The sequence below is a fragment of the Balaenoptera musculus genome, chromosome 5 (genome assembly GCF_009873245.2).
Source record: "Balaenoptera musculus isolate JJ_BM4_2016_0621 chromosome 5, mBalMus1.pri.v3, whole genome shotgun sequence".
Taxonomy (NCBI): Eukaryota; Metazoa; Chordata; class Mammalia; order Artiodactyla; family Balaenopteridae; genus Balaenoptera; species Balaenoptera musculus.
The window spans coordinates 68,427,981-68,455,048 of record NC_045789.1 but is presented as its reverse complement, the minus strand read 5'-3'; the positions used below and the strand labels follow the sequence as shown (position 1 = coordinate 68,455,048).

At 35.7% G+C, this 27,068-nt stretch overlaps 1 protein-coding gene across 1 annotated transcript in view; it reads right to left on the bottom strand.

Moving 5' to 3' along the window:
- Positions 1-27,068, bottom strand: part of FRYL (FRY like transcription coactivator) — a 242,319-nt gene that overhangs the window by 173,153 nt on the left and 42,098 nt on the right. The window contains exon 3 of the mRNA XM_036852364.1: positions 5,131-5,262. The gene's annotated coding sequence lies outside the window, so the exon portion shown is untranslated. The remainder of the gene's footprint in view (positions 1-5,130; positions 5,263-27,068) is intronic.

Below are 27,068 nucleotides of genomic sequence, written 5' to 3'. Positions count from 1 at the left end.
ACTTATGCATATCTATACTGTTGAACACAAAACTAAGTACTGAATGATTTAGATTTTAATTGAAATTAAGAGGCACTAACCCATCAGTAGTCTCACCTCCACTTCATCCACCCAAATGAGTGAAGAGTATAAAAAAAAAAGACTTCTAATACCAGTATATTCTAGATAGGAATATTTCTTTTTAAAACTTAAAAGTTCCTTCTCCTTTCTTTTACACAATATATTTAAAACAGAAATTTTAGTTTCTCCTAAGTATGACCCTATTTTTTAAACTGACAAGAAACAGTGTTAAGGAGAGTACAAAGAAATAGAGATACTGCCTTGGGGAGCTTAAATTGAGAAAATTCTGAAAAGTAACTTGACATTGTCTATCAAAATTTTTAATGTACATAGAAATTTATACTAAGAAGCAATCATACAAAGGCATAAAGTAATACAATAAATGGATAATAAAGTAATAAAATAAATGGATATTTATTACATAATTACTTTTAATAATTAAAAATTAAAGTCACTCAGTGTTCATCAATAAGGACTGATTGAATAAATTATTATGTCATACAATGGCATGCATTTTAAAGAGACAGAAAGATGGTTATGATGTATTAAATGAGAAAGCAAGTATCAGAACAGTTTAGATAGTAAATCTCATTTTTAAATTCTATAAGTAAAAATGTATATGTGCATATTAAATATGCATAAAAAACAGCTGTAAGAATATATATCAAACTTGCAGAGGATTTACAGAAAATCTCTTCTTTCTACTAAATGTTACATTAATTTGTATGAGCAGTTATATATTCCCTATAATAAAAATTCATAATCATACAGAACATTTTAACATTTTTAAGTGTTTTAGTCAAAATTTTAAAGCAGTAATTTTTTTCATCATCTTCTTAAAGGATTTTCCTTTTTTTTTTTTTCCAACATTTTCTAGTTACCATATGCAAACCTGACTTTTCTCCTGACACATGAGTATCATCCTCTCAAACTTTAAAAGGCATTATATTCAACTTTGCAGAATTATATGAAATAAAGGTAGTGACACAAAATAATCATTATTATATTCAAAGATTTTTTTTTAATATTTCATCCCAAATATTCTTTATCTTTAGAACAAAAGAATGGGACTTTTTTTTTAAGTGATTTCTGTAGTGATAGATAAAACTCAGTATCTTGTTTTTCAGGTATATACCCTACCTTGTTTTTACCAATTGTAAAATAACACTTTTTTCAATAAGTATAATCCTTCATCATAAAAATATTTTCCAAGATCACTAAACTGTTAACTTTATTAATGGCTTTATCTTGATCTATAGCAATCAATATTTCTCCATCTAAACTCAAAGCAACATTTTGATACTAAAAAAATTTAGGCCAACTATATATTTACTCTTTTTAAATTCTTTTTAGTATTTAAACTTGATTTTCAAAATAAAGATTTATGCTCACTAGAATTCATACTTATAAAAATAATTTTACTTTCCTAAAATAGTTTTTATTAAAGGATTGAAAATACATTTTTACTTTACCTAGTTGCTGCTGTTGGTGTTTGTCATAATTACTGTGACCACTCTCCTCATCTACAGTCTTCTCTGATGAAAGCAAACTAAGAGGTTTCAACTTCAGCAATCTTGGAGGACTTCCCCGAAAACTCTCTCTAGTGTCCAAAACCACATCTCCCGAAAGAATGGGAGGAACAACTCTCTTCAAAAAGTCCATTTTAAGGTTCTTCTACATTACTGGGCCCACGAGCACACAGAAAGGTGCTTGTACCAACTTCCTTGATGAGAAGGTAAGGTCCACTCTTTGTGTCAAAGAGCAAAGAAACGTCATGTGAACTTAGGTGGGTCGACTGCCAGCTGTTTTGAAGCTGATTTTTAGGACATTTGCTGTTCATACTGATAAGAAGTCAAACAGCTACCGACTGTGAAACTGCCGGGACTATAAAATGTTTAGCATCCATCTAGTTTAACATTTAGACTTTGAAAACCTACACTGTGATAATGTTAAGACAAATTTACTTTGGTCTGAGGTGTGTCTTACTTTTTAAATACACTGAACAACTTAAATGTGAAACAGTAACTTGTATTCAAAAGATAATTCTTATCATTCTGAAAATTCACTAATAGACCGCAGGAACATCAAGTTTTACAGGAGGTGAAAAGGAGTAATTTAAAACTATACTGTATTATGAACATCCCAATGTACTTTTAAACACACACAGAAAAACCTCTTCATTATAAGCAATCATAAGTATCAACAGTAGCAAAGGAAACCTTGGCATGAATTACTAAAAAAAATTGATAATTTAAAATGTATGAATCTAAGAAAATAAAGTTGAACAGTTTAAAGTATAAATATTTAATTCAATAAACCCAGTAATCAACCTTACACAATTTATTTCCAAATAACTGAGCATTCTACTAAATATTTTAAAATAGCAAAAGTAGCTGATCCTACTGCCTTACTACAATCCAGAAGCATGACAAAATGTGCCAGTAAAAGGTGCCTACATAAGACTTTGTGAACTTAAATTAATGTCTTTTCTCCCTTCCTTTGCCTGCCCTCTGGTGGGGTTACGAAGTGACAAGAAAGAAATGGAAAAAAAAAATGGGAACAGATAAGACGTAAACATCTCTAAACTAATCAAATTGATAACTTTGAAAGACACACATTTTAATAATAAAAAAAAAATCTGATTCACTTAGTGAAACACAAACACAATCTCATTCTTCCAACACTCAATATGAAGAAAATGGTCTACATATATTAAAAGATGAAGCATAAAATTGTCTACACAGATATCAGGGAAAATTGTTATAATATAAAAACAAGGAAATTTCTGGTCTGAACTGTCGAGTTTTTAATCCTTATTCTTCTGCCACGTTAATAATGAAGTCAATTATTCTCTATTTCATTCATTTAAAAGATGTTAAGTAAAAGTCCTCTCTCTACACATAAAGCATTAATATAGTATTAAGGTTCAGAGAAAATTTAGAGGATTTATTAATGCAAATCCTGTCTCATGGAATCCTACAGTAAAAAGGAAAAGAGGAAAAAGAAAACAACAAGAAGTCAAGTAAAGGACTCAAATTTCTTGCCCTAAAGCAGGACTGTACCAACTAGAAAAAAACACTGACTTTAAAAAAGCCCTTCTCAAAAAAATAAAATAAAATAAAAAAGTCCTTCTCAGAAGCAGATTCTCTCTTAACCTGGAGCATAAGAGGATTAAAAATTCATATCTGATCAGCCTATTCCCTACACACAGAAAAAACAAACTGGTTAGAACCATAATCCACATCCCTTAATAGCCTAGGAGTTATCACTGTATCTTACAGGGTTTTTGTTTTTTCCATCTTACCTCATTCATTCTTTTTTTTTTTTTTTTTTTTATTTGGCTGCATTGCGTCTTAGTTGCAGCACGTGGGATCTTTGTTGCAGCATGCAGGATCTTTCGTTATGGTGCGCAGGCTCTTCTTTGTGGCGCAGGGGCTTCTCTCTAGTTGTGGCGTGAGGGCCCAGTAGTTGCGGCGCACGGGCTTAGTTGCCCCACAACATGTGGGATCTGAGTTCCCCAAATCAGGGGTCAAACCCACATCCCCTGCACTGGAAGGCGGATTCTTAACCACTGGACCACCAGGGAAGTCCCTCGTTCATTCATTTTTTTTTTAACTGAAGGATAACTGACTTACAATATTATACTAGTTTCAGGTTTACAACACAGGGATTCGATATTTTTATAATTATGAAAAGATCACCATAAGTCTAGTTACCACTTGTCACCAAAGTCATTACAATATTACTGACTATATTCCCTATGCTGTATGTTACATCTCCATGACTTACTTATTTTATAACTGGAAATTTGTACCTCTTAATCTCCTTCACCTATCTCACCCATATTGCCAACACCCTCCCCTCTGGCAAGCCCCTGTTTGTTCTCTGTATCTGTTGAGTCTGTTTCTGTTTTCTGTGTGTTCCTTTGTTTTGTTTTTGAGATTCCACATATAAATGAAATCACATGGTATTTGTCTTTCTCTGCCTGACTTACTTCACTTAGCACAATACCCTCTAGATCCATGCTGTTTTTTTTGTTTGTTTCCTCTTTACTGATACAGTCTCATATTCTTTAAAACAGGTGTCCCCAACCCCCCGGGCTGCACAGCAGGAAGTGAGCGGCGGGCAAGCGAGTAAAGCTTCATCTGCCGCTCCCCATCATTCCCCATCGCTCGCATTACCTCCTGAGCCATCACTCACATTACCGCCTGAACCATCCCTGCCCCTCATCTGCGGAAAAACTGTCTTCCACGAAACCGGTCCCTGGTGCCAAAAAGGTTGCGGACTGCTGCTTTAAAACTTATATGTGTGGTTTTCCTCAGGTCCCATTGTAGGTCTTCCTTGTCTGTGGAGCCCAGGAACACAGTGGTATGCAACACATGCTGATTATGGAGGACAAGTTACCTTCATGTTTGTTCATGATGTACAAGACAACCATGTGTGTCACTGTTAACCTCACTGTTCTAAACCACACTTTCAACTGGAAAAAGGAAGGGCAAGGATTAGGTGTTACAAGAGGGACCACAAGATTTTTCTCAGATTTCCTTCATTCAACAAATATTTGCTGAGCAGCTTCTTTAATGGCCTGTGCCCAATGCAAACGCATTAAGGATATGTCTCCATCCCCAAGAAGCTTAACTCTCACAACTACAAGACTCCCTGTCTCAGTTGGCTAAGGCTTTGTTGAGCCTACATTACACTTCAATTTCCACTGCCCAGTAACCTCCTCTCTTTATAGGTTGTTGATCCCTAATAAACATCCGGGAAGCCAAACTCTCTTCCAGCATCAGTTTTCGGAGGACCCACCCTGAGACATACAGCAAGAGGGAAAGCATGGCACTCCAGTATCTGTTAGTAGCTGAATCTATGACAGGGAAATACCATAAAGCCTTGTTTGCATGTTGATATTTCTAAGATCTTTGGTTGATTATCACAACCTTGAACTCTTGGTATAAGAGTTACAGGACTGAGAAATTATAATAAAGGCTAGTCACTCAAAGACAGCATTCAAAAATCTTTTTAGACCTCATGGTCACTATTTAGCCTTTAGAACATTTATTATAATCTTACCGTAGAATTCAAGACAATAATTTCTTGGTGGTAAGTTGGATCATCTAATCCTGGCTGTGGGACTCTTGAGCAGTTCTGAGAATTAAGCATTTAGGTGTTAATCATCCAAGATTCAAATAAACGGCTTCAGCTCTGAAGAAAAACAAAACATGAGATTGACACATTAGATATGTTTATAAAAAGTACATCTGTGTGTGACTCATATCTACCCTTACTTCTGAATATATTATATTGCAGTGTCAGCTGGTGCTACAGTTATCCTCTTTCAATTAATGTTGCATTACTTTTTTCTAAGTTTTTATTATGAAAAATTTCAAACTAATGCAAAATTATTAAGACTAGTATAATGAACCCACCGTTGTTAACTCACAGCAAGTCATGTTGCATTTATATTTTCACACCCCCGCCCAACCTCTAACCCACCACTCTGGATCATTCTGAAGCAAATTCCAGGCATTATACCACTTCATCTGTAGATAATTCTGTATGTATCTCTCTAAGACAAAGATTTGCTTTTTAAACATAAGGCAGTATCATTATAATATCTACAATAAATTCAAAATAATTTCTTTACAACATCAACTACCAATCAGTGCTCAAATTTCCCCAACTTTCTCATAAGTGGTTTTTTTGGGGGTTTTTTTTGTTTTTTTTAAATTTTATTTATTTATTTTATTTATGACTGTGTTGGGTCTTCGTTTCTGTGCGAGGGCTTTCTCCAGCTGTGGCGAGCGGGGACCACTCTTCATCGCGGTGCGCGGGCCTCTCACCATCGCGGCCTCTCTTGTTGCGGAGCACAGGCTCCAGACGCGCAGGCTCAGTAGTTGTGGCACACGGGCCTAGTTGCTCCGTGGCATGTGGGATCTTCCCAGACCAGGGCTCAAACCCGTGTCCCCTGCATTGGCAGGCAGATTCTCAACCACTGCGCCACCAGGGAAGCCCATAAGTGTTTTTTTAAACAGTTTGTTCTAATCCAGATCTAAAAAAAGTCCATACAGGCAATTGTTACTGTCGCTCCTAAATCCCTTTTAAATCTATAGTTTTTCTCCTTTCTTCTCTTTGCAGTGACAAGCCATGATGCTTTTACTAGGCTATGACTGAATGAATACGTTAATACCTGCACTGTTCAATAATACATTAAATCCATTTTCATTTTATTCACTAAATTAATCAGATTTGCAAAATAGTTCATATACCCACTAGGCCTAATATTTATCCCATCTACAGACAGTGTTTAGGATATATATTTTTCAAAGTCCTATTATAATAACTCTGAGCGGGTCATGGATTGTGAACTACTATACCTTATATGTAATAATTTGATGGCTACTAAGAATGAAACCAATGACCATAGGGAGTTATCCTTTTACCACATATGAGGCCTCACATATAATCATGTGCATTCCATGTTTTTATTACCATGAAAGGTCTGTGCATTTTTCAACAGTTAAATAGGACACATTTTTAATTTGTCATTGAAACTCTAATCAACCTCATTTTAAATCACATCTGGTTTCCTACTATTTTTTCTGTTTAATGAATTTAATCCCCAACCCAACAGAAAGAACTACTTGCTGAAATATTAATTTTGTACTTAAAACTTCTTAATCTGAAATTCCTTTAGCCAACTTAGAAAAAAATATAATGATATTTCACTTATTCAGAGGTATAATCAACTAAATCATGACTAAAACCAAATCTTCGAAGCCCCAAAACTGGTAAATACGAACAAAATAGTAATTTAGATGCACTTGTTCATAATCAGTTATCATTCAGACCTATGGAATTTTTGACTGCCCCACCAAATATTTCTGAATATATTAACAAGCAGATATCTACAATTCTGCCGTAACTTTTTATCCTTTATTTTATATAAGGTTAATGGAATTATTTCTCCCTCAAAGCAAATAAAGTTTATGTGACAAATAGCATACCATTTCTTGTACATAGTGAGCAGAGCACAGTCATGTGCTGGTCTGTATTTAATGAAATTTAAACTATTTTTCACTGTGTCTTCTAGGACAAATCACAAAACCCAGTACTCCTGGAGGACAAAGCAGTTTTAGGAATACTGCAAAAATTGCATCTAGGATTGATTTGTACTACCATGTCTATGTCTTTCGTTTTGCTTCATTTTTGAATATCCTTTTGCTCAGACACAGCAAGGGCTAATGCCATGCTGTTTATACGTGTTTTCTCTTCTTATAACCACACTGTCAGAGCACTGTCATTTTAAGATTTCCCAATGTTTGCCTAGAATTTTCAATACCTCTCTAGTAGAGATACAGCCTTCCTATTTTCCACTTTCACTTTTGATAAAATAAACAAACTTTTATCTTTAGTTACCCTGGAAAATATTTGGTTTATACTTCCCTGGCTTTCTTTATAGGTTATAATCACTTTTAGCAGGGATGGGTGTTTGTTTTCATTTTGCTTGAGTGTGGTTTGGGCTGTTGGTTTTTTGGGTTTTTTTTTTTTTTATATCAATTGCACTTTCACCTTGTCTCCATATATATTATCTAACATGGAACTCATTTTTATTTTTCATTTCACTTGATTAATTTGGAGAATATTTTATCTACAAGAAGAGTAATTTTTTTTTTTCAACACTTGTCACTTGTTATTTTTCTTTTTTATTTATTTATTTATTTATTTATTTTTGACTGTGTTGGGTCTTCGGTTCGTGCGCGGGCTTTCTCTAGTTGCGGCAAGCGGGGGCCACTCTTCATCGCGGTGCGCGGGCCTTTCACTATCACGGCCCCTCCCGTTGCGGGGCACAGGCTCCAGACGCGCAGGCTCAGTAGTTGTGGCTCACGGGCCCAGCTGCTCCGTGGCATGTGGGATCTTCCCAGACCAGGGCTCGAACCCGTGTCCCCTGCATTAGCAGGCAGATTCTCAACCACTGCGCCACCAGGGAAGCCCCAAGAAGAGTAATTTTTATTACCATTTTTAGACTACTGCTTTTGAGATGATCAAGGTCAGAGAGGTTAGGTAACTGTGGTCACGGTATACACATGACTAAGCCTGTTGTTTCTTATTTTAAAAGAAAAAAGTCATATAAACAAGAGTGACTTGAGGAGGTCAGTTGGTATTTAACAACACTGAAGATAAGACTGTAAACAGTCAAACAGCACAAGCTTTAAAGGACCAAGGCTTTAAACCTTCAGCAAGACTAATGATCTAGAAGCTTCCATGTGTAATAAATAAAGAGAACAGTGGCCCAGCTCTGGGGCTTGGGAGGATTCTCAGATCAAATGAGGTCCTTCAGGGACAACCCTGATTCACTTCAGTCTAGAAAGTAAAAGAGAAAGTTGAATGGGTGCTCAGATAACACATTAACCTCATTTCCTTTCTGAAAAGAATTATAAAGAACAGAAATGCCACAAATCTAATGTATCCTAATTGTAGTAAGACATGTGACATAAAAGTCTCTGATATACATTGATACAGAAAATGATAATCTCAAGCAAATAGAGTAGAAATTAAGAATAAGTGAATCTCAGTGATGTTCATTATAAGTACTCACAATACTTACAGACTTGGAAGAGTTCATAATTTGAAAAGGAAAACAGGAAGTTATGGTGCCTAGCACAAGGTAGATTTGAGCTCAACATAATAAAAAGAATAAATTATTATATAATTCATTTTAAAAAGCTGCCTCATAAAGAAATAGAGTTCCTACTCACTGAGTTTTTAGGCAAAGATTGTTAGAAATGCTACAGAAAGGGTTACACCACTGGGTCAAAAGATTAAGCTAAATTACTTCACAGATTCCAACTTGAAACTCTAAATTTCACTTCAAAATGTATTTTGTACTTATACTTGAATAATGGAATGTGTGGTGACCTAAAGATTCAATCATATTTCAACTAAAGAAAGAAACCACATTGCAAGATATGAAATCTATATGGGAAAATTCCTGCCCTTCTATTGAAATTATTCTGAGAATATTGGAAGGCCTCTTAAAATGATGCAATGATTTCTGAATAAATTAGAATAATCTAGCTCCTATTTGTAATGGCAAAATAAGTGTGGAAAATGTAAAATGCAATGACTTTTTAAATCTGCCAAAGATTATGGAAAATGTGAAAAATCTATTCACAAAGACTCAAATGCAGGCAGCAAATAATTACTCAAATTATCTTTTCTGTCTGGCTGGCAAAAGTCATTAAGATAAAGAATTTACAGTCATCCCTTTAATTAAGAAAGAAAATTAATGATTTATAAATTAACACTGGTTCCATCACACTTCAATTTTTAGAAATTCACTTTTTCTCTTATTTTAGAAATGTTATAATTTTTACAAATTTTTTTTTTTTAATTTTATTTATTTATTTATTTATTTATGGCTGTGTTGGGTCTTCGTTTCTGTGCGAGGGCTTTCTCTAGTTGCGGCAAGTGGGGGCCACTCTTCATCGCGGTGCGCAGGCCTCTCACTATCGTGGCCTCTCCCGTTGCGGAGCACAGGCTCCAGACGCGCAGGCTCAGCAATTGTGGCTCACGGGCTTAGTCGCTCCGCGGCATGTGGGATCTTCCCAGACCAGGGCTCGAACCCGTGTCCCCTGCATTGGCAGGCAGATTCTCAACCACTGCGCCACCAGGGAAGCCCTAATTTTTACAATTTTTAAAACAAACCTGCATTTTAATCTTTTGTCATTCTTTTAACCTTCTACCAAATTTCAATTTTAAGAAGTATGGAATTACATGAAATTTCTAAAAATCTTATATTTGTATTTGTATGGAAATATGTATGGAAATATGTTAATATAAATGTTTCAGACATTGCATGAAATTTCTAAAAATCTTATATGTTCTGGTATAATGTTATAAGTAATAATCCTAGTTATTACTTTAAAATGTATATCTCAGAAATAACTAATTTTCTTGTCAACTGCATTATTATGAAAAAAAAAAGAAGTATGGAAACTTATGATGCTGACTAATGCAATCACAGATTACACTATATCACCTGCTAAAAATGCCGTATAATGGCACTAAAAATGCCCCACTGCTTTCTCTTTTAGAATAACTGGGCTTCACTGCAAAAATCTAAATCTCTTGCTGATAAAGCAATGTTCTCTGCAGGTAAATTTTTCAACATTTTGTTGATTTTACATTTTTAGCCACAATAGCAGTTACTGCCATACCACTTGGTTTAATGAAAACAATTAGAAAAATTTTCCATTCTCAAATTTAAGGGGAAGTTTTTCTATAACAATTACATTCATTGAATCAAATGAAAACAGAGCCAAAGTACATTTTCTAATAGACTGATGAATGAATATGTATTGTTTAGAACAATTTTCCTGTTACATTTCTACAGCATTACATTTCTATAGTATTTCTAACCCATTCTACAGCATTTCTGTTGGCACAGACAAAACAGGAATTCGACCACAAAATTATCATACAAATGCCCTACCTACTCATCTAGACTTAAACAAAAAGAAAATTTTTGGACAAATATAGAAACAGCCAAGCAAGACATCAACCTCACTAAACCTGGAATTTTCTTCCATCCCTAATTTCTAAAAATCCATTGTTGTAACTATGCCACACATAAATTTACAAAAATCATACCTTTAACAAATATTTATTGAGCAGAACTATGTGCCAAGAACCAGGGACAGAGGAGTGAACAGAACAGACAAAAGTCCCTAGCCTCACGGAGCTTACCTTCTAGTAGGAGCTTGAATTTTGAATTTGAATTTTTTTGAAGTCATTCTTTTGAGAATCTGAAAAAAGTTTTAGAGGCCTCTCCTTCCAAAATGCACATATACCTAATTTTGCAGGGTTATGAACCTTTATAATCCAATCATTAATTATGGATTAAAAACCCCTGATAAAAATCCTCCTTATGCTTATTTTCTATATCTACCATTTATAGTTGATAGTTTCATAATTTTACTATTCATAGTATAAAGAAGTAGTACAGTCATCCCTCAGTATCCAGAGGGTATTGGTTCCAGGACTCTTTGTGGAAGCCAAAATCATCAGATGCTCAAGTCCCTTATATAAAAGTGTGTAGTATTTGCATATAACCCACTCAAATCCTCCCATATGCTTTAAATCCTCTCTAGATTACTTATAATACCTGATACAATGTAAACGCTATGTAAATAGTTGTAAATACAATGTTAATGCTGTGGGAAGCAGCAAATTCAAGTTTTGTTTTTTGGAACTTTCTGGAATTTTTTTTTCTAAATATTTTTGATCCAAGGTTAGTTGAATCTGTGGATGTGGAAGACTCAGATACAGAGGACCGACAGTACTTTTTTTTTCCCCATTAAAATACTTAAGGCATTCAAATTTCAATAAAATGTTTTCTATTTATTCCATTTGTCCCTCTCACAAATTTATAGACTGTCAGAGTACCCTTTATCAACCTTGGTTTTTACAGAAAAAAATTGATCCTGACCTCTTCGGTAGCTTCAGAGGTAAATTTTCTGATTTCGTTAATTATTCTCTGGACCTTCTTAAGTTAAAATCTCCCTCCCTCTGCTCATATCTTCAGCTAAAGTCTCTGTAGAAGTCACCACAGTCCCTGGAAGAAGATATATGCTCAAGAGAAACCACAATAAAACCTTATTTAACCCTAACAGAAACCACCAATTACCCCCAAATTTTTGTTCTTGCTTTTCACAAAAAGAGAGTGACCCCCTAAAAAAAAGCTTTCTTATTTAAAAATACAACATCTAAAACACTTTTAGGGTTATTACTGTCTCTAATCAATGTCTTATGCCTTTTATACCTATAAGTTTTTAAATTATACATTGGAAATTTCTCTACCTAATTATGATCCTGAGGTCCTAAATGATCAAACATTAAAGAAAATTCATGAAAATCTGATATGTGTATTTTAGATGTTATATAAAACAATTTACAGTAAAAAGGTTTTAAGGCTAATCCAAATTTTAAGTTAATCATAAAAATGAATAAGTAGCTGTGAAAGGTCACAGAGCAAGTAAATGGCCACAATTTAATCTCCAAAGTTTGTCTTTTCTCTTTTTCTCTGTGTTTATAGTCTCCAGCAAGCTTAGAGAAGTCTCACTTTTGTAAGAGCAACTGTGAAAGCACAAATTCCCACTGATGTTTAGATGACCTATTTCTCTCAAATTTATAGCGCCAAAACAATTTCTCTAAGTTTAAGGAAGAATGATCATTTGTTACCTGCAGTCTCATAACTTGTATCAAAAGCCTTAAAAATGTTTATGCTCTTTGACCCAATAATTCCACTTCTAAATGCTTTTTCTAGGAAGATAATCAGAAATGCACACAGAGATTTATTCACAAAGATACCATTGTACCATTATTCCTATGAGCAAAATACTGGAGGGGAGGGGCAGAACAAAAACAAAGGACCAGTTGAAAAAAAATCATGGTATATTCACTAGACGAAATGTTATCCATCAATTAAAAATCATATTTTTTAACTAATATGCCATAATATTCACCATGTATCTTTAAGTAATACGTAGAAAAATAAAACAGTATTTATAGTATCTTCCTAATTATTGGAGATAAAACTACATTTAGAAGCAAACAAACTTAGAAGGATAGACTCAAATTGTCGAGGTATTCAATCTCTCTATGCCGATTTCCTCATCTGCAAAATAAGGATTATAAAACCTCTCAGGGCTATTATGAGAATTCACTTTTAGATGAAAAGTGCTTAAATAGTGTTTGACACATAGTAAGTACTCAAATGTTTATTATTATTTATTAACTCATATAACATAACGCTGATAGACAAAATCTGCAACATTTCTAAAAAAAAAAAGAAATGAGGGCTTCCCTGGTGGCGCAGTGGTTGAGAATCTGCCTGCCAATGCAGAGGACACGGGTTCGAGCCCTGGTCTGGGAAGATCCCACATGCCGAGGAGCAACTGGGCCCGTGAGCCACAATTACTGAGCCTGCGCGTCTGGAGCCTGTGCTCCGCAACAAGAGAGGCCGCGATAGTGAAGGCCCACGCACCGCGATCAGGAGCGGCGACCACTTGCCACAACTAGAGAAAGCCCTCGCACAGAAACGAAGACCCAACACAGCCATAAATAAATAAATTAATTAATTTTTTAAAAAAATGAAGAAATTTAAAATTACTCATAATTCTAACACCAAGAGATAGCCACTATTAATTCATGTAAATATCTGGGTTAATTTTTTTCAGATCTTTTAATACACATTCAACATTTTATACAATTGGTATCATGTTTTACCATTTCTACTGGTTACAAAATATTGTAAAATTTTATAAATACACTATGTGCATTGCATCCTTCCACTGGTATTGAACATTAGGTTCAATTCTTCACTCTATAAATAATATTGCAGTGAATATCTTGATTGGCAGTCTTTGTACACATCTTTGATTTTTCCCTCAAGAAAGAGTCTAGAAACAGAATTTCTATCTCAAATAGTATGAAATACACTTGGCCTTACTCCCTAGTGACCTGTATAGAATGTAGACACATACTAAGTATTCAGAACTGCCAATTTCTCCACTTTCTCCATGAATACTCAAAAGCTATTAACTGGCTTTTTCATTGTAACCTTTCTATTGTGTTTTGATACAACTGCTTATCAGGTATTTCTCTTTTTCCATTTATTCTATTTAAAGGAGCTCACTTTTCCTTTATATCACTCTACCATCCCAAACACAATTTGAGTGTTCATAACTTCAGTACATTCCTCAAAAAGATTAAGATTCTACTTTGTATGTCTAGAAATAGAAGTCCTTGTCTTTCAGAAATACATCCTGAAATATTTACAGATGATGTGTTATGACAGAGGAACTGCATCAAAATAAGTGGGAACTGGGGAATGGGAATGGGTAGAGTTAACAAAGAGTTGATCAAGGTTGAAGCTGAGGAACAGACACATGAACATTCATTCCACTATCCTCTCTGTTTAAATATTTATCATTAAATATTTAAATATTAAATTTAAATGTTAAATGTAATATTTCTCTAAAGATATAGTATAAATATCTATAAGCATGTTTATATGTTTATATTTCTATATAAATATTTAAATATTAAACATAAATGTTAAATATTAAATATCTTTAGTCAGGGGAAATTGTTTTAAAATAAATCTTTAAGAGATAAAATTATTAAAATCTACAGAACAATTATGGTTAAACTTCTATCATAATAATTCAATGATTATAAAAAAAATAACAAGACCAAAAATATTTAAGCCAAATTCAAAAGTGAAGTAAACAACTACAGTATTTAGAATCTCTCAATTACACTTGCCAGTAATTCCCACAGATAAAAATATACTACAATGCCTTTTTCCAAACCATGGCTTCAGCATACCATGCTGATTCTCCAAAACAATATTAGTATTTATACTGTGCATTACAAGAATACAATTATGCCTCTGTATGTGCCCACATGAACATTTGATAAGTAGTTTTATTATGTACTAGTATTAAATAATCCAAATTCTCTTGGTGCTTAAATCACATCTTGGTACCAAGTCAGGCACATCATAAACAATTCTTACAGATTAATAGTTAAGATCCACCAAAGTGTTTATTTGTACCCAGAGGCATGCAAGCAAGACCAGTGTAATGAAAACACCACCTTGCTGCACATCTTTATGTACTGGGGGAAAATATCACCTCTGTATATTTCTAACTGGTTAGAAAACACTTTACCTTGGAGTCAGGTCATGATGACAAGACAGCATAGCAAAAAGAATAAGTAATATATTTGGGCTGTTCCCCAGGTTTAAAGCAAGGGTGAAATAGACTAGGGACATGTTTTTCTAAACTCTTTTCACTGCAGTAAAGAAAAAAAATGCATTTTACATAAATGAACATGTAATACATTTTATGTAACAACCCAATATATATACAACCACATGATACCTTTGAAATAATATGTAATACACTGTGATAGTCTCCCACCTATTTTTAAAAAGTGTTATAGTTAAAATGATTTCTTGGCTTCACAGTTTTAAATACCTGAACTAAGAAATTGGCCCGAAAAAAAAAAAAAAAAGGCCTGTATCTCCTCCTGTTTACCAAATAAAGAAAATGAATTCCTGTCAACCCTTCATAGAAAAATGACATTAGTACTTATCTGGGAGGATAAGGAGTGGGGGACAGGAGACACTGAAGTGGTCAGGAATCAAAGGACTGCTGCTTAAACACACACACACACATACACACACACACACACCAAGAGAGGAGACTCTCTTTAATCTCTTCCTGTTCTAAAACACACACCAAGAGAGGAGAATCTCTTAAATCTCTTCCTGTTCTAAAACACACACACACACACACACACAAACCAAGAGAGGAGAATCTCTTAAATCTCTTCCTGTTCTAAACACACACACACACACACACACACACACACACACACCAAGAGAGGAGAATCTCTTAAATCTCTTCCTGTTCTAAAATTCTGTGGTTCTAAGAGATAGCTCTGAGATTATGAACCCCTAAAGAGCAAGAAATTCACTTTACATCTCCCACAGTGCCTAGCAAGCCAACTTTCATAAGAATAATAAAGCACTAAATAAAGCTTTATTATTCTTATGAAAGCTAAATAAAGATTAAATTCAACTAATAATGTACAAAATAAGCATAAATGTAAAGGTTTCTGTCATTTAAATGTATGTTTTCCACACTATTAAATGTAAAATCAATGCTATTGTATATTATTTGCAAACTCGTAAGCGTAAAAGTGTTAAAATGTATATGTATTGTGCAGGTATATAAGTGTGTATATATATTAATATACGTGTCACAAAACGAATACTATTCGTGTTACTTTGCCCATAAAAGGTATAAAAACAATTCACTGTAAAATTACTCTAAAACTCAGAATCAAATTAAACTGCTAACTTTTAGTTTCAATAATACCTTTTTTTCCCTACATCCTTAATGATATTATTTGTGAGCAAAGAAATGAGCTATGGGCCCAGTATAAAAGCAAAATAACAGTAGAGGACTGGACAATGTATAACTTTTATAACTCAACCATGATTTTTTGTATTCTAAAGTCTACCAGTTCTTGGTTCAAACAGTGTCCTCTGCTTTTGTCTTCGAAGGGTAGTTTTCTCCCCCCCCCAAAATAAAAAAAGAGTCAATGACATTGAAGATTTTTCCTATATACATTAACTTTCAATAAACTACGATGGCTTAATTCAAGTGGGGGGGGGAGATGAAAAAGGAGTCTATGTAAAAGACTTCCAATTTTAAAGCCCAATAAAACCTTTTATAAATAAGGACAATACGGTCAATCCTTATACCTTTTATAATGTTATAAAATGCCATATGATACAATAAAGGATACCTTTCTCACAACAACCTGAAAATTGTAACACAACTGTCACTTTCTTTCTGTAAGCTTTACCCAAATTTCCCATTTCTCTGAGGTTTTGAATTAAATTATTTGGAAAAAAAATCTAGAATTTTACCAAAATTAATATAACTGCTGATTTTTAAGAGGAAAATGTTTACAAATATGTTTCTGTTACTTAAAAGAATAATGTATTTTAACAGGCCAATTCCAAATTTCCAGTTCTAGTTAACATTTCTCGCTTTTTCTTGGATTTCTGAATTTTGATTACTACTAATTAAAATTAAACATACCTTTAAAAAGCTACATGGAAAAGGACTTGAATTGTTCCTTGAAAGAAATAAAGGAAATCGAAAATTTGCATTGGCAGAAGAGAAAGAAATAAGAATGGAAATACAGGATACACGGTAGAATTAGCCCCTCTAGAGGTTTTTCATTAAAGAATTAGAGAGGATGTGGAACAATATAATTGGACCAGTTAATGTTGGAGTCCCCACAAGCCACAGGGAGACATGCACTTAACACAGACTGAAGATCCACCCTGAGCTCCCAGAATCTGCACTAAGTGACACTAACACAGACACGACCACCACCAACCAGGAGCTTACAGACAAGCTGGAAGAGAGACACATGGGACAACCCTTTTTAGATGCTTTGAGAGAAGTTACCTAAATATGTTCAAGCTACAACTGGGTACAAGGGAGACAGCCATCAATTTCCGTGGAGGGTGGGACAGGAAAGACATTGCCAATGAAGCGGTGCTCATAGCCTCCATTGCCAGGAAGTAACTGGAGCTACAATCTACAATGACATGAATGGCTTTTTGCCTCTCTTTGAGGAGCTGGCTAGCTGTTGATAGAAGAGCCATTTAAGTGACATATTAAGGCTTAATAAACATGACTATTTCACCACAGGCCTCCAAGCCATGATTTCCCGTTGTGACAGGCTCCAAAGTTGGGTGCTATCACACACCCTCTGAATTGCCCAGCCGTGCCCGGCTTTATCACCCGAAAGGTTATCCTGGGATTGCTTCCTCCCTGTGTTTATGAAAGAAAGTACTGTGTCGGATGAGGTTTACACCGATTGACAATTCGTCTCATTCTAGATATTTATAAAGGATAATAAGCAATTTATTCGGATCAACATCCTCTGTACAGAAAATAACACATTTCAAAGTTAGTAACAAAACAACATTCCAAATCAGTTTGGTCACTATGGATGACCATATAGAACATGCCACAAAGCTTAATCTTTCACATTCCAGTACATCCAGTAACTCTAAAAGGACTTGCACACAAAAGTCAAAAAGCTCCACCCCACCAATAGGCTTTATTCTTCACAGTGGTTAAGTCAGTCTAAACAAATTACAAATATGGGAGGGTAGAATTCAATATTGGTTCACTGCACTCTAAGAAATGGTGCCCTAGAAATCCAAATTAATTAAGTGACCAATAATAATAAAAATAACCACCATTAATTACTGAGGGCCTACTATGTGTGAAAAACTAGGTTAGGTGCTTTACATACGTTACTTCATTTTAACCTAAACAAACCCATAATTTCTGTAAATGTTCAACTTTGCAGCTGTGGAAACTGACAAGACTAGTAAGTAAACTGAAAAATACTGCACATCCGGATTCTTTTATATTTTAAAAGAATAAGCTGTTATACAGAGTTATATGAGATAAAGTTCTCAAATTAAAATGCAATTATGATTTCAATGTTTTTATATTGATTCTGAACCTCAGAACAAAAGCAAGAGAACTTTCAAAAAAGGATAATTAAACATAATTAACACAATTTATCTTGAATATTTCATAAAGAAAGAATAAATTTGCCTTATCAAATGTAAAAAATAGGAGGAAAGGGAGAAATCATATTATGGCTAACAAATCATAGAGATGCTTATTTAAAACTAAATTCAATCCTCTTCTGCTAATGTCTCACTATTAATTTAAAAGTCCAGGAACCATTTTATAAAGGAAAGTGACATTTCTCTGTCTCAGCCAGAATTATTAAAATAATCTTTAATCTAAAATATATGTTTCCGGGCTGTCCTGGTGGTCCAGTGGTTAAGACTCCACACTTCTACTGCAGTGTGTGCGGGTTCAATTCCTGGTAGGGGAACTAAGGCGGCCAAAAAATTAAAAAATAAAAATAAAAATAAATAAATAAAATATATGTGTCCCTAAGATGGATGCTCACAGGTACAAAATTCTGTGTCAGCAATTTCTACATTACAGGGAAAACCTGACCAAGTATGCAAGTTGCTGTGTCTGTGGTTTAACTGCAACTTCCCTCCACTTAAATCATCCTTTTTCTCCTGGGTCCCTGCATGCCTCTTTTCCTTTATTCCTGCTCTATGTTGAGAAAATTTTTGGTCCCTGGCTCAATTTAGTGGATTCAGGGTCATTGGAATTATGCTTTTTGAATGTTGACTCTGGACCAACTTCCCAAAACACTTTAGCATTTCTAGAAACGTAACACCAGGTACAGTATAATAAATGAAAACAGACATAATTCTACTACCTTTACTAGCCCAACTTGATAGATATATCAAGCTATGTAGTGAAGGACACAAACACTGAATAGACATAAACCTTAAGGAATTGGCAGTGTGGTGTGACTCATCCAGCTCTACGGCCACCCCTAAACTGTCCTAGAAGGAGACTGTTCTAGAAAGTTCCAGTATGGTACAAATGGAGTTATTATAAAACAACAAAAGCTTACCTTTTAATATATCAGGCTTCTGAATTAATGTTGTGTTTATATTTGAAGCTGTAATATTCATGCAGGATTTAAAATGGAGAGTGCAAAGTGAGGAACTGAGTCATTTCTCCCACCTCATCAGGTTTTTTTCACCCTCACTTACTTAGTTACATAAATCCTACGTTGAATGCAATATTTCACTTACAACAATTTTATCTTTCAAGGCTTTCATAAACCTGTCAAACCATGAGCTGCTTGAAACATTTTTTGTTTTACAGATACTTAGTTTTAAAAATAAAATCCTTCATCACTCTAAACTTGAAGATCACAGTACCAAATGATAATTTGATTCTTACCTATAAGCACCTGCCCTAGTTAATATTTCACAGTGATTTTTAAAAATTCATATTCCAGAAACTAAGACTTAATGTCCTAATTTAATCTGAAGCAAGCTCATCTAAAATTTCTATTAAGATATTTTTACCTTAAAATAATACAACCAAAAAATACTTCTCATTAGTTAACATTGCTGAAACACCCAAAATTTGAAATGTGACTTTAGGAAATTTAATTTAAAAATAGCTTTAAAAGGTTTAGTTTCTACTGCATTTCCAATGACAAAATTAAATCCCATTTAGTATGGAGGCAAAATGATTATAATCTCCCAACCCTTTTATTGCATCAATAGGTATTAGAAATCAAAAACAGTCATTTAATGCAAGAGGTGATCCAAAGAGACTTAAAAGTTAGATTAATATCTGAAAAGTACATGTAAGACAAATCTGTAGAAACCCCATTTCCCTTATAAGTTCAGAGAAATGACCTCATATGAGAAGGCAACACAATGTATGTAGCACAGTTACGCAATACAAAGCTATATTAACTTAGACAAAGTGACTTAACCTCATTTATAGGAAGAAAAGGAGAGAGGGAAGAAGGGAGGGAATAAGAGAGGAAGAGAAGAAAACCTGTTAGAATTTTAAAAGGTGGGACACATAAAATCATTTTGCAAGTGTGTAGGTAGTAATGATACGACCCTTCTCTTCACAAACGAAACATACTGGCTGGCCCCGATATACAAACAAAACCACATATGAGAATCAAGTATATGAAACTTTGCCAACACGCAGACCACTACTTTTAACCTAGCGAGGTACCCAGTCAGAAGTTGTCTAAGTGGACAACTAGTCAGCAGGATACCTCAGGTAAAAGCAGAGGTACATTTAGATATGCTACATAGTCATGGTTTTATTGACCCCTCCCCACCAGCATGGAAATTGAGTATTAATCCTCTATATACCCCCAGTAAGTCAGAAGAACTCTCTGATATTGCCATATAAACATATTTTTGCCAAACTAGTATACAGAGTTTAAGTATTATCTGATATCCACTGAACTGTAAAGACTGTTTCAAAAGGCAAGTCAGATTTTACTATTTCTAAATGAGGTCACTCCCTGAAGGTTCAATACAAGATATTTATAAACTTGTACTTGAGACTTACCTCTTTTTAAAGAGATTTCAGTGAGGGATCTAAGCACATGGAATGATCCCTAATCTCCTACAATTCAACACATCTACTGAGTTCTTGTCTGTTAAGAAAATGAAATATGCACAATACTTTGCACTCCAAATAAATACAGGAGTGCTTCTAATACAACACAGGCTGTGATGAATCTTAGAACTGACATATCAACAAATGTTAAAAGTCAACCTGACTGAGGAGATTTAAGGATTAGGGGAACAGTTAGGATCGGAATGGAGACTTTAGGGGAAAGAAAAAAAAAAAAGAGAGAGAAGGGTTCAAAAGGCAGAGATGTGGGACTTCCCTGGTGGCGCAGTGGTTAAGAATCTGCCTGCTAACGCAGGGGACATGGGTTCAACCCGTGGTCCGGGAAGATCCCACATGCCACAGAGCACCTAAGCCCGTGCGCCACAACTACTGAGCCTGCGCTCTAGAGCCCGCGTGCCACAACTACTGAGCCCACGCACCTGGAGCCCGTGCTCCGCAACGAGAAGCCACTGCAATGAGAAGCCCGCGCACCGCAACGAAGAGTAGCTCCCGCTCCCCTCAACTAGAGAAAGCCCGCGCAGCAACGAAGACCCAACGCAGCCAAAAATAAACACATAAATAAATTTATTTAAAAAAAAAAAAAAAAAAAAAGGCAGAGATGTCATGACAGAAGATGAAGATGAGTTTAAAAAAAGAGGTAGAATAATATCAGTCTTGGCTGCCTAAAGAAAAGTAGTCTCAGAGGAGTAGACCTTGAAGCTTAAAGAAAATGAGAAAGGCTTCAATTTCAGGTGGGCTTTCATTTTTCTGCAATGAGGGAATGTGTTAGGGTTCAGAGACTACAGAGAAACAAAATCAATAGGATAATATAGATATAGAAGAGGATATTTATAATGGGAATTGGCTCCCACAATTACAGAGGCTGAGAAGTCCTACGATCTGCCACCTGCAAGCTGGAGACCCGGGAAAGCCAGGGATAAAATTCAGTCTGAGTCTGAAGGCCTGAGACACAGAGGAACTGATGGTGTAACTCTCAGTCTGAAGCCAAAGGGGGTTGGGGTCGGGGGGTGAGGGTGATGTGCTGCCGGTTTAAGTCCCAGAGTCCAAAAGCCCAAGAACCAGGAACTCAAATGTCTGAGGACAGGAGAAGATGGAAGCCGCAGCTCAAGGAGACAGAACAAATTCACCCTTCCTCTGCCTTTTGGTTCTATTTGCATCCTCAATGATTGGAGGACGCCCACCCACACTGGTGAGGGAGGATTTTCTTTAGTCTACTGATTCAAATGCTAATCTCTTCTGGAAGCACACTCACAGACACACCCAGAAATAATGTTTTACCAGCTCTCTGGGCATCCTTCAGCCCAGTCAAGTGGACACATAACATTAACAGTCACAGGGAGCCACCAAGAGTTTTCGAGAAAGAAAGTGATATGAACAGACCTCTTCTGAACCAGATTGGCTGGCGAACAGAGACTAAAACAACGTGGGACCAATTTGTAAAAACCCATCAGAGTAGTCAGGAGGTGACTTTCTGAACGAGGGCAGTAGATATAAAAATATGGGAAGAAAGAACAAAGCACCAGTGTAGAATTGAAAGAATGTCACTAAGAGAATGAATGTGACACTTCCACTTTTCACGGTTACCACCACAGCCTCCACACCAGGCCTTCCTCACCAACCTCTACACACACGCCCTCCACCCCTAGAGCCAGAGTGATCATTTTACAAAGTAAATCAGATCACATCTCATGGCCCTCTACCCCTTCTCCCTACATGCCAGCCAAACTGGTCTGATCATTTCCTAGAAGTTAATTTTCTGCCTCAGGATCCTTCCACATGCTGTTTCCTATATCTGGAACCCCAATTTTTTTTTTTTTTTTAAAGGCATTCCTTTATTTTTATTATTTATTTATTTATTTTTGGCTGTGTTGGGTCTTCGTTTCTGTGCGAGGGCTTTCTCTAGTTGCAGCAAGCGGGGGCCACTCTTCATTGCGGTGCACGGGCCTCTCACTATCGCAGCCTCTCTTGTTGCGGAGCACAGGCTCCAGACGCGCAGGCTCAGTAGTTGTGGCGCACGGGCTTAGTTGCTCCGCGGCATGTGGGATCTTCCTGGACCAGGGCTCGAACCTGTGTCCCCTGCATTAGCAGGCAGATTCTCAACCACTGCGCCACCAGGGAAGCCCTGGAACCCCAATTTTTTTCACCAGGTGAACCCTAATAGACCTTCAAATCTCAGTTTAAATGTCACTTTCTCTAAAAGGCTAACTCCCTAACCTCTCCAATCTAATCACATGTCCCAGCCCATAAATTCTCTCTTGAAATACTTACCACCCATTGAGACGTGGGTTTGTGTGTATATTTGTTTACTACTCATTCCCCCATCAGACTGTTCCCTGAGAGCTAGGATTGTGACTATTTGTTACCTAGTGCCTAGTCCAGTACCTGGCACTTGGTAGGTGCTCAACAAATACTTGCTGAATTAATAATAAATAAACCACAAAAGATCACTCCAAGTTTCCAAGTAGGAAAATGGTAATGCCATACCTGACAAAGGGAACACAGGAATATCAGGTTTGTGGATAAAGTTGAATCCTATCTGGGGCATGTTGAGCTTGAAGAAATGGTGGGATAGGTTTGAGCTGCAGAAGTGGAGTCAGCAAATACTGAATAATGATTTAGCCAGAAGAAAAAATGTAACACTAATGGAAAAGGATGAGAAGCAAAACAAAGCAAACTAAAAGCAGATTAGAGACTACCTCTATTTAACTGGCAGGAAGAAGAAAGCAAATGGACAAAATGTTGATATTCCTAATATGTAAAGAGCTTATAAAATAGAAAACACCAACAAACCTAGAGAAAAAGAGCTAAAGAAATGGACAGTTAACAAAAAAAGAAATGCAAATGCCTCTTAACCATATAAAAAGATACTCAGCCTAATATGTCCAAGATAAACATGGTATGTTATGTCTAAAAATATCCATAGTTGATTTAAATGGTTCTGAAATGTCTATGAACAAAACTTTAAAGTTAAAAAAAGATATTCAATCTCACTCATAATGAGAGATGAAAATTAACACTACAATGAGGACAAAAAACCCAAAATTCTAACAATATATTCTGTTGATAAGGTTATATATACACAAAGAGGCACTCTCGTACATTACTGATGGGAACACAAAGAGACATAATTCTTATCAGGATAAATCTGGCAATATCTATAAAACTGTGTACTCATTTACCCTTTGACCCTGCAATTCCACATCTAGGAATCTGCCCCTAATGTACAATGGCAAAAATATAAAGACATATATATGAATTACAAAGTTATCCATTGCAGTACTATTTACAAAAAATTAGAAACAATCCAAATGCCCATCATTTGGGAACTGGTTAAATAAGCTTTGTTTTTTCATTCATGCAATGAGATATTATGTAGCTATAAAAAGGAATTAGTAATTTACTACTAAGGAGTGATCTCCAGAATATGTTAAGTGAAAAAAGCAAGGCATATAATATTTTATCACTTGTCTAAGGAGGAATATGAATACATAGCCTACTTATATTAAACTTGTTTTTAGAATATAATTACTTAGAAAGAGAAAGAGAGAAAACGGTAGAGAAAACAGAGATAGAAGTTAGACTCCTTTGAATAAACCTTGTTTTGTGGATTTGACTTTGGAAACATGAAACTATTATACAGGATTATAAAACAAAATTACATTTTAGAACAGTCATTAAATATCAAAAATAAAATAAGTTAACTTAGGGACTTCTCTCGTGGCACAGTGGTTAAGAATCCACCTGCCAATGCAGGGGACACGGGTTTGAGCCCTGGTCTGGGAAGATCCCACATGCCGCGGAGCAACTAAGCCCGTGTGCCACAACTACTGAGCCCGCACTCTAGAGCTGCGAGCCATAAACTATTGAGGCCCGCGTGCCACAACTACTGAAGCCCACATGCCTAGAGCCCATGCTCCACAACAAGAGAAAGCCACTGCAATGAGAAGCCCCGCGCACCACAACGAAGAGTAGCCCCCACTCGCCACAACTAGAGAAAGCCCGCGCACAGCAACGAAGACCAACGTAACCAAAAATAAATAAAATATAAATAAATTTATTAAAAAAATTAAATAAGTTAACTTAAACGTATACCCTGTGGTGGCAGAACTATACAGAACAATTATTAAGACTGACTTAAACAGTGTGGGTGGCAGCCTCTAGGGACCCAATGATCCACACATCCTGGTATCACATGTTATATAACTACCTCCTCTTTAGTATAACTGGATTTGGAGACTTGCTTCTAAGAAAAGAATGCAGTAGAACACCAATATTCATAGAAGTGTTATTCACAATAGCCAAAAGGAGGAAACAAATGTCCATCAACGGATGAACGGGTAAACAAAATGTGGTATATACATGCAATGGAATATTATTCAGCCTTAAAAAGGAAGGAAATTTTGACACATGCTGTCATGTGGATGAACCTTGAAGACATTATGCTGAGTGAAAAAAGCATGTCACAAAAGGACAAATACTGTATGATTCTACTCATGAAGTACCTAGAGTAGTCAAATTCATGAAAACAGAATGTAGAATAGTGGTTACCAGGGGATGTGGAAGGAAGACTGGGGAGTTAGTGTTTAATGGGTAGAGTTTCAGTTTGGAAAAAGTTGTGTAGATGGATGGTGGTGATGACTGCACAACAACGTCAATGTACTTAATGCCAATGTACTTAATGCAATGTACTTAACTATATACTTTAAAATGATTAAAATTGTCATTTTATGTTATGCATATTTTACCATAATAACTTAAAAAATAAATAAAAGAATGCAGCATACGTGTTGGGCTGTCACTCTAAGAAACAGGTACTAAAAAGGCAATGGGTTCCATCTTGGATACCCTTTCCTCCCTTGCTCCAAGAAAACCCAGTGCCATGTTGTTAGCTGCCCCATGGAGAGGCCTGAGGGACTGGTCTCCAGCCAATGGCCAGAAGGACATGAGACCTACCAATGATCACAATGAGTGCATTTGATAAAGCCCCCAAAAGGCTCTTTGTGGCTCCTCCAAATGAGCCCTGGGATATACACAGCCCTAGCTAACACCTTAATTGCAGCTTTATGAGAGACCTTGGAGCTAGAGGCACTCAGTTAAGCTGCACCCACAGAAAACTGACCACAGCAACTGTGAGATAATAACTGTGTTTGCTGTGGTTAAGTCACTAAGTTTTGGGGTGATTTGTTATACAGCAACAGATAATGTTCATACAACAACATGGATGAACAGAAAGAAGGCAGACAGAGACAAAATGCTGGTACTGCTATTCTGAGACTGTTGTTGTGTATTATGGGGGGTACTATAAATGAGTAATTATGAAATATTCTAATTGTATTATTCTTAGTATCACTGAGAACTAGAATTTTCAGTTGAAAGATACAGATGTAAAATAAAAAGATTAACTAAAAATCTTATAGTATTGAAACCGAATTGGAAGTATCAGTATGAATTCATGAGGTACTCTATCAAAAAAAAAAAATTTTTCCCTAGTTCTGACTACCAAAAAGGCCTAGAAACAATGGTCAACCCACTAGGAATGAGAATCCCTAGAGCTCAAACTGTGGTCTTGAAATTCCATTCCCCAGTGAAGGAATCAGGGCTCCTTGGAGAAACTATTGACACCAGGTGTGGGGAGGAAATGTACATGATGAGCCTGGAGCTCCTTGTTATACCAGATAATCAAGAAGCTATCAAAAACTACTAGAGTCATGCCAAAATAACTCAGTAAGCAAATTTAAAAGGCTCCCACTGGCCAAAGATTAAATAATTTGAGCATCAATAAGGGTAATTACCATAATGATTTTTTTAAAAATCCAGTATGTTTAAATCTAAGAGTATATATAGTGAATCTGGAGGAGAAGGGGAGACCTTAATTAGTCACTGTTGGAGAAAGCTAATATACCCGATTCATTATTTTGAAATTTGTAAGCCAAGGGAAACTGTCAAGCTTTTGTCTAACATTTCCTATATAAACTGTACTACCATGTAACAAACAGTACACATGGAATAGCTTCTCTCTATAGAACATTTCACCTAATAAATGAACAGTAAAGTTACAATATTAAAATTTTCCAAACCCTAATGATTTAATAGACCTCAAGTAGGGAGCCCATCACCTGTTTTTGTAAATAAAGTTTTATTGGAACACAGCCATGCCCATTTCATTTACATTTTGTCTATGGTGGCTTTCTCATTACAACAGCAGAGTTTAGTAGTTGCAGCAGAGGAGACCAGATGGCTCACAAGGCCTAAAATATATACTATCTGCCTCCTTACAGAGAAAGTTTGCCAACCCCTAATCTACAGCATGGAGGCGAAATGGCAACTAATCAGCAGAAA